General features: G+C 44.3%; 1 protein-coding gene across 10 annotated transcripts in view; it reads left to right on the top strand.

The window, feature by feature from the left end:
* The first annotated feature begins 2,507 nt into the window (after positions 1 to 2,507).
* Positions 2,508 to 8,520, top strand: part of TBC1D5 (TBC1 domain family member 5) — a 591,323-nt gene continuing 585,310 nt past the window's right edge. For 4 of the 10 annotated variants that reach the window (XM_033212757.1, XM_033212754.1, XM_033212756.1 and 1 more), the window contains exon 1: positions 2,513 to 2,749. The gene's annotated coding sequence lies outside the window, so the exon portion shown is untranslated. Of the gene's footprint in view, positions 2,750 to 8,520 lie in introns of all 10 variants that reach the window. The other 6 variants (XM_033212761.1, XM_033212760.1, XM_033212755.1 and 3 more) reach the window with 4 other exon arrangements.

Raw genomic sequence — 8,520 nt, 5'->3', positions numbered from 1 at the left:
ATTTGAAGATCAGAGTGTCTCCGCAGGGTGGTTTTGCCCTATACCTTAATTATTATTTTAGAGCATCGTTTTGCTGTTGTCTAGGCTGTTCTCAAACTCCTGGGCTCAAGCAATTTTCCCACCTGAATCTCCTGAGTAGCTGGGAGGACAGGGAGTACAGTATACCACTACGCCTGGCTGCCTTATACTTTCACAGGGAGGCGTAGACAGGTTACAGGTAAGATTATTACAGTTGGGATGATTTTTGTAATCAGAGAATTCTCAGCTAGGAAATGTTTATCTCTACCTAATTTCAAGGGGGAAAAAGTAGTTCTAATCCTAATCATTCATGAGACAAACAGGAAGCTGAAAGGTGACTGACCTTCCCCACAGGTTCAGGAAAAAAGGAAAGGTATGTGTTTGGTCTTGTCACAGGTCATCTACTAGTTTTATCAGAGAAAGTAGACAAGGAGTCTCAAAATGTAAGTAATATGGAGGATTGGTCTCTGTGGTAAACTGTTTCTCAGAACACAAAAATGTGGCGGAATTTCTTAACTATTTCTGTTTCCCATGAGTCTCTGGTAAAGTTCAAAAGTTGTCACTGCAGTGCCTTTTTTTTTTTTGAGACAGAGTCTCACTCTGTGGTCCAGGCTGGAGTGCAGTGGCGCGATCTCGGCTCACTGCAAGCTCTGCCTCCTGGGTTCACGCCATTCTCCTGCCTCAGCCTTCTGAGTAGCTGGGACTACAGATGTGTGCCACCACGCCTGGCTACTTTTTTGTAAATTTAGTAGATACGGGGTTTCCCTGTGTTAGCCAGGATGGTCTCGATCTCCTGACCTTGTGATCCGCCTGCCTCGGCCTCCCAAAGTGCTGGGATTACAGGCGTGAGCCACCGCGCCCAGCCCTGCAAAGCCTTTTAAGGCCTAGGCCTAGAAGTGACAGAGTAATTTTTGCCGTATTTGATTGTTTAAGGCAGGTGACAGGTCCGGCCCAGACTCAAAGGGAGAGGACTATACATGGGCATGAATATTGGGAGACATAGTTAATTATGGGCCATAAGAAAATAATCTACCACAGTGTCTGAATGTTGGGCTGAATATTTAGAATGGGATGCCATTAGCATAACCTACGCGGTAGCTGAAACTATGAGGTGGGATCACTCCATGGGTGTATACAGTGGTAAATGCAGAAAAGAGTCCATCAACTTTGCAAATATATGAGAATGGAATCTTGAGGGTTGTCATTTTCCTAGTTTCTCACAAGCCCCTGTTAATCCTATTTCTTCATATACATTCATCCCAGGATTTTCTGTCATTTTGTTGCTAGTCCCATTTCTTGACTGTCATCTCAGTATTCACCAGTCTAACAGTGATGGTGAATGGTCTAGCCAGAACTCCCAATTAGGGAGCTTTTACATTTTATTTATTTGATAAATAAATAAATCTGGCCTGATTAAATCTGGCCACAGGCACTAACTTAACGTGTTCAGTTTCTGCAACAGAAAGAGGGGCAACAGAAAAAGAGGGATCCCCGTGTGAAGTGGGGTGTTTGTCCACAAACAAATGTCTCTCACACAGGCACCTTCCTCTGAAGCTAGATAACCTTCAGAAATCTGACGTTTCTCTGACTTGGTTTCCTTTTCTGGACTAAACAGTATCAATCTTCGTTGGAGTTCTTTGTGAAGATAAGCTAATAAAATACCATAAATCTCTTTTACTAAGTGAAGCATTTACCACTCTAATTAGCATTACGATTTAAAGGCTTTCATATTGGGGAAACAAACACCAGTTTCCCACGTGCTTGAGTTAAAGGGGATCTTAAATCATGATTATGCAGAGGCCAAGGGCAACGATACAACGTTTTAGACATTACCTGTGTTCTGACCTTTAGGGAGATACAACACTCAAGACCCTGTCCAAGACAGAAGCCACAGTCTAGTATTGTGGGTTTATGAAAATATAACTCCTAACCTTTATCTTTCTATGGGTTGTACTACAAGGTAGGTCTGCACAAAGTGCTAGTGACTCCTCTAAAGTAGAGAGGGGTAAGTTTCACGGAGAAAGTGACAGATGAGCTGAGTTAGAAGCCTACTCAGTTACAGAAAAATGTGGAATGGAAGGCCATTTACCTGTGACAAGGAAATATAAATTCCTTGGCAGGACAGCCAGGATCTCAGGAGAGTCCCTGGGACCCTCTGCTCCCTTTCTCAGTCCAATCCTGGGAAGGTAGTTGGTGGATATGAACCTCTGACTAAGACCCAGGAGGTGGTTCCCAGCCTCCAGCCGCGCACCGGTTGGAACCAGGGAGAGAAAGGAGAGGTAAAAGCGCTCAGGCGCATGCGCTCAGTAGCCTGCCGGCTCAGCCAAGGAGAGCTCTGCCCGCGGCTCACTCTCCACCTACTCGCGTCTCGCGCCTCGCGGGCCCCAGAAACCCGGATCCGAGAGCGAGCGCGTTGCGCTCGCGCGCAGACTTCAGGTCCCGGGCGGGCGCCTGCGCATGAGCTTCCCAGGCGCGCGGGCTGCGGGGTTATTAGAGGTGGAGCGCGAGGAGGGCGCGCGGCAGGAGGCGGCCGCCGTTACGGCGCGAGCGTGGTCACGTGGCCGCTGGTCACCGCCGCCACCCCCTCCCGCCCCGTTCTCTTTCAGGTCGGGCCGGGCCCGGCCGCTTCCGCGAGCGCCTGGCAGACTGAGGGAGAGAGAGAGAGAGAAAGAGGAGGGGAGGAGGAGGAGGATTCAGGGAATAGGAGCTGGGGAGCTCTTCTGCGCCACAGGTAAAACAAAATAATGATGATGACCGTAAAAAAGCCCAAGCCCTCTGAACGCCTCCGCCTTCCTCCAGTGCAGCCCCACATCCAGTCGCTCCCGCCCCGGCCTCCCACTCAGCCTCAGGACGCGTTTCGCCTCCCCTCGCGCCGCTGCTGCAGCCGCCGCCGCCGCCTCACGGGAGGGCCTGAGGATGCCGCCGCCGCGGCGGGCCGGTTGCCGCACCGCCCCCCGTTTGTGCGCCTGGGAGTCAGCGTCGGGGGTGGATGGCGGGAGGGGTGGACCCGTCAGCTCCCGGGCGGGCATGGCGAGCTGGGCGAGGTAGCTGCTTGTCGCCTACTTGCCTTCCCTGCCCCAGGAGGTCGGGGTCTAGACTGGAAGGCCAGCTGCAGTAAAGGCAGGGCCTGGCGGCTGGACTAGTGCTCAACTTCCTACTTGATAAATTTCCCTGTTCCTTTGGGCCCCGGGACGCAAGCTTCCCTCCCTGGCCGGAAGCGAAGCGGGCACGGAATGCTCAAACCTTAAAAAATACAGTGTTTAGAAGAGAGAAGTCTTAACTTCACTTTTGAGGAAAGGAATTGTGACCTGGATTTAGTACGACTTAAGCTTATTCACACGTTAGAAAGTGAGGTCTTTCAGGATGAGAGAAAAAAAAAAACCAAAAAAACAAAAACTTCGCAGGGAGGGCAAATCCCGGTCCCCACCCCGACTTTTCCTGGAAAAACAGACACAGACCTTCAATACAAGATTCGATTCTACAAGTGACCTAGAATTTGTTCGATACTAGTTACTCGTTTTAGTTACAGGAATTGTATAATCTGTGTTTAAAGTTAACATCCTGTAGATTTTTTTTTGTTTGTTTGAATAATAACTTTCTGGAAAGAGTTCATTTGTCAACTCTGAATTGGACAAAATCCTAAGATTTTAACATGCAGGTTTCACACGTTTGGAGCAGATTGCACTGGAATTTCTAGACCCAGTAATTCTTTTGTAAACCTTTGTAAGTGTTGTGCTCTTGTACGAAATACTTAAAGCAGGAAGCAATAAATACAGGTATTGTTGAAAAATAAGCCTTTGCTATCGGTGGCAAAGAAATTCATTTATATATTGGGTTTTCTCTGGGGTTTTGAGATTCTGTGTCTTGGTACTTTTCATACCATATCTCTGAATTCATTTGTAAACTTGAGAATTTTTAATTTGTACAGCTATCTGCAGTATCACAGAACACTCAATGTGGGTAGGAATCTCTTGGGGCTTTTATTAAAAATGCATTTTCTGGTTCAGTAGGCCTATGGTACGTTTTGATATTGTACATTTCTAATAACGTGCTGCTGGACAAGGGACTATCTTTGAGTAGCAAGGAAGTGGATAACTTGCGTGCAAATAAATAAAGTGATGTATTTATCAATAAACATGTTCTTTTTAATAATTCACCCCCGGGTGTAGAGGTGGCTTGGGAGAAGGGGCAAATGGCAGGATGAACTGAGAAAGCTTTCAGAGTGAGCAGGCTGAGTCTGGATCCCAGGGGAGGGGACAGAAAGAGTGCAAATACTGTGTCTGTATGCTGTGTGGTGACTGCATCACTTGGTGTGTGAATTTTCCAGTAGAAGCTTGGTGTGCTATTAGGTGAAAGACTTGCTCAGCTATGCGTCGTTGGGTTTTATCAACATATAGGCGAGGAATCCTGGTCTCTGAGTGTACAGCTGAGATGAAAGTTTCTTTCGTTGGTGAAGTATTGGGTGTGTGCTCTCAAATGCGGCCTCAGTTGAGTAGTGCATTCCTGAGCTTTGGAAGCAAATATGCAAACAATCGAGAGTCTTACAGTGGGTGTTCTAACTGGATTCAGGTTTTTTCTAATGTAATTTTTTCTCATTTAAATTAAAAAGTCTAGAAATGTCACACAGAATTTCATGCACTTTATGGAAAATTGGTTGTACTTTTCTTTTTATTTATACTCCAATGATGACTGAGCAGAAGTTGTACTTCTAAATAACTCTGTGGAAGTTTTTAGTACCAGAATTTTTATAATTTTCATTCCAGTCCTTTGATATTTATGACAGTACTTCTGAAGCACTTACTAAGTGCTGGACACTGTTCTAAGTGCTTTACATAACTTGACTCTTTTTTTTTTGAGATGGACTCTCGCTCTGTTGCCCAGGATGGAGTGCAGTGGGGCAGTGGTGCAGTGGTGCGATGTTGGCTCACTGCCACCTTTCCCTCCTGGCTTCAAACAGTTCTCCTGCCTCAGCCTCCCAGGTAGCCGGGATTATAGCCGCCTGCCGCCACTCCCGACTAATTTTATTTTGTGTGGTTTTTTTTTTTTTTTTTTTAGTAGAGATGGAGGAGTTTCACCATGTTGGTCAGGCTGGTATCGACCTCCCGACCTCAAGTGATGTGTCTGCCTCGGCCTCCCAAGGTGCTGGGATTACAGGTGTGAGCCACTGCGCTCGGCCTACTTTTTTCTTTTTGAAAAGGAGTTTCGCTCTTGTCCAGACTGGAGTTCAGTGGCACGATCTCAGCTCACTGCAACCTCCATCTCCCAAATTCAAGCGATTCTCCTGCCTCAGTCTCCTCAGGAGCTGGGATTACAGGTGCCCGCCGCCATGCCCGGCTAATTTTTGTATTTTTAGTAGAGACGGGGTTTCACCATATTGGCCAGGCTGGTCTCGAACTCCTGACCTCAAGTGATCTGCCTGCCTTAGCCTCCCAAAATGCTGGGATTACAGACGTGATCCACCAGGATCACGCCAGGTGGATCACGCCACGCGCTTGGCCTGCTTTCATTTTAAAAGTCAAATTTGTCATCCGCCTCAGTGCTTGTAATCTTTTCTGTGTAAGATACTGAAATTTGCGGTTTCATTTTGCTTGCGCTTGTTCACTGGACCAGTAGTCACTGTTACATGTAAAAGTATCTACTTCCTCTGAAAGTTTTTTATTCCTTTATTTCCTGCCTGGGCTTGTCTTCCACCCTACATATATACATAGTAGATTTAGTGTTTGTTACCCTAACCTTAGGTTTAGGGATTGACTGGGTTTTCTGACTTTTTATTTGGCCAGTGAGGACGATACAGAAAATGAAGCATTGGTCATTATCACATTTTAACACTGAAAAAGTAAGGACAACCCCGGAATAAAAGATGATCTTTTAAGTTGAATAATTTGTGTTTCATTTAAAAATGAATATATAATCCCTTCTCTTAACCCCCTTTTTGTCTCAGACCACTGAAAGTTTGTCCTGTTAGCAGCAGTCTGAGAAGTGGTGCTTGTCCACCTGATCCTGAGACATTTCTCTCAACATGGGTAGATCATTGGAATGGCAGTGTGTACAGTGTGTGTACCAGAACTTGAGAAATGTGAAGTCAGCGTGGTGGGATGGTCAGCAGTGGAAGAGCTGGGAGAGGGGAGGGAGATGATTTGACGGAGAGGACTTGGGGGCTGCTTCTAGTAGCATCAATTCTCTATTACTAGAATAATGGTGAGTTTGGGAAGGATGTCAGTGTAACAACAAATCTCAGTGTAAATGCTTTCTTAGAAACCTGTGAAGTGTTTAGGAAAATGTTTATCATTCTACAAATGTTATGTAAACATTTAAAAATAATTCCTGTGCAGTGATTTAGTAACATTAAACATACAAATTGAGGGATAAAAAGAGGGTCAGAGGTTATTATCAGAGGTTTAAGATTGTCCTAAATTCTCTCTTACTCTTTTAGAATGTTCGGATAGAGTTGAAACCCTTGCTGCATGCCCACTTGCTGGCTTTTTTATTTCTTACCCTGATGCTGTGTTGTGGGCTGCATGGCCTTACCAGCTCTGCCGTGCTTACTGGGCCTCACAGCTCAATGGCCAAGTCATTACTTACGGTTAACCCAGGGAAGCATTTGTTGCACATCCAAATGATGGAAGCCTTCTAATTGGTATTTTCAGCTATTAATAATTTTAATATTTTTACAAATTCTGTATGATTATGATATATGTTATAATGCTGGTCAGCTAGTCTCACAGTGCATCACTTTTCTCATCTTTAAAATGGGGAAAATAATAGTAACTTTGAGAATTAGAGAGAGAGAATGTGTGTGTGTGTGTGTGTGTGTGTTTAAAGCCCTTAATGCTATCATGTAAGTGATAGTTACTTTGAATAATCTACAATATGGTAGATCGTATCTGTATAATCAAGACTGACTATATCTTTGGAGATTATACAGTTTATTTGGGATAAGACTGTATGGGCCAAGAAAGCAGAGTTTGTACATTTTGGATGGAAATACAAAATTGGTATAGTAATGCTCTTATCCCTTTGGAGAATTAAATGCAAATAAATATAGTTTGGCAGCGCAGATCTTTCAAAACAAGGAAGTAGGGCTGTAGAAAACAACATGTCTTTGCTGGTGGTGTGAAAGGACTGGTTAAAATCTTTCAAGGGTAGTGTTGCGAAGCCTAGTACAGGATCACCTTTTTTTCCGAATATCCATTAGTTTGGATGAAAAACATCTACAGATAATGTCATTCAGTCATTGTCCAGTGCTGCATGTGGTTTCTGTGGCTAACTCCATGAAAATATTTTGTAATTGCAGATTTACTGTTTTCTTAACTCAGTTGTCTAGAAAAGATGTTAACTGGGGGTTTTTTTTTTTTTGGAACAAAATAGTCTTAAAAGTTTTGAAATAGGCATTACAGATAATTACATGTTATCATAGTTTTTTGTTAAGACAAGAGTGTTTACCTTTACTTTTTTGCTAGTCATGAAGGCTACATGAAGAAGAGTGACTTTTTAAGATGGATTGAATGTAATTTTATGATACTTTATGGAAGACTAATTGTTTAGTATGTGTGTCTAAAGAAAATTCTGCTGTGAATGCATGTATTAGATCCAGTAATCACAGTATGTTAGGTTAGCCTGCCATTAGAAAAAAGAGCCCCCTCTCCCCCATTATAGAAAGTAATGTCTATTGTGGAAATTTTATAAAAACAAATGATGAAAAATATTATCTGCACTGTTGGGAATTCTTTTCTTTCTTTCTTTCTTTTTTTTTTTTTTTTTTTGAGACGAAGTCTCACTCTGTTGCCCAGGCTGGAGTGCAGTGGCCGGATCTCAGCTCACTGCAAGCTCTGCCTTCCGGGTTTACACCATTCTCCTGCCTCAGCCTCCCGAGTAGCCGGGACTACAGGCGCCCGCCACCTCACCCGGCTAGTTTTTTTTTTTGTATTTTTTAGTGGAGACGGCGTTTCACCGTGTTAGCCAGGATGGTCTCGATCTCCCGACCTCGTGATCCGCCCGTCTCGGCCTCCCAAAGTGCTGGGCTTACAGGCTTGAGCCACCGCGCCCGACCAGGAATTTCTTAAGGTTCTCTTTAGGCCTCTCTTGCCTTGAGAGATACTGCAAAATGAAAGTCAGTTTTGTATCACAAGTATTAGTTTAGAAAGCTGAGTAACACACGTTGGTTAAGCAGGAGTGTTTTATCTTCTGATGTTACTAAACTTTTTGTCCCTAAGTAAGATAAAAAGGTTGAACCAAAAGTACTTAGATTCCCACTTCTAATTGGTGAGTCTTAAGAATAACTAGACCAGTGAGAAGTAAGCCCCCACTTCTGACATAAGCACCATGGGGAAGATACATCAGAGATAAACAGCCCCCACCTGATGGGAATTGGAATGAGCACGTATCTTAGGAACTGGCTGCAGAGGTATGCATTCAGTTTGCTGATAAGTGGGGATCAGAATCAACCCCTTTAGAGTTTCCCACAACTGGTGGGAAGTGTTTTTTGTTTTTTGTTTTTGAGAC

The sequence above is a fragment of the Trachypithecus francoisi genome, unplaced genomic scaffold, assembly GCF_009764315.1.
Source record: "Trachypithecus francoisi isolate TF-2019V2 unplaced genomic scaffold, Tfra_2.0 Lachesis_group0, whole genome shotgun sequence".
Lineage (NCBI taxonomy): Eukaryota > Metazoa > Chordata > Mammalia > Primates > Cercopithecidae > Trachypithecus > Trachypithecus francoisi.
Note: the sequence above shows the minus strand (reverse complement) of the source record. Positions and strands in the feature narration are given on the sequence as shown.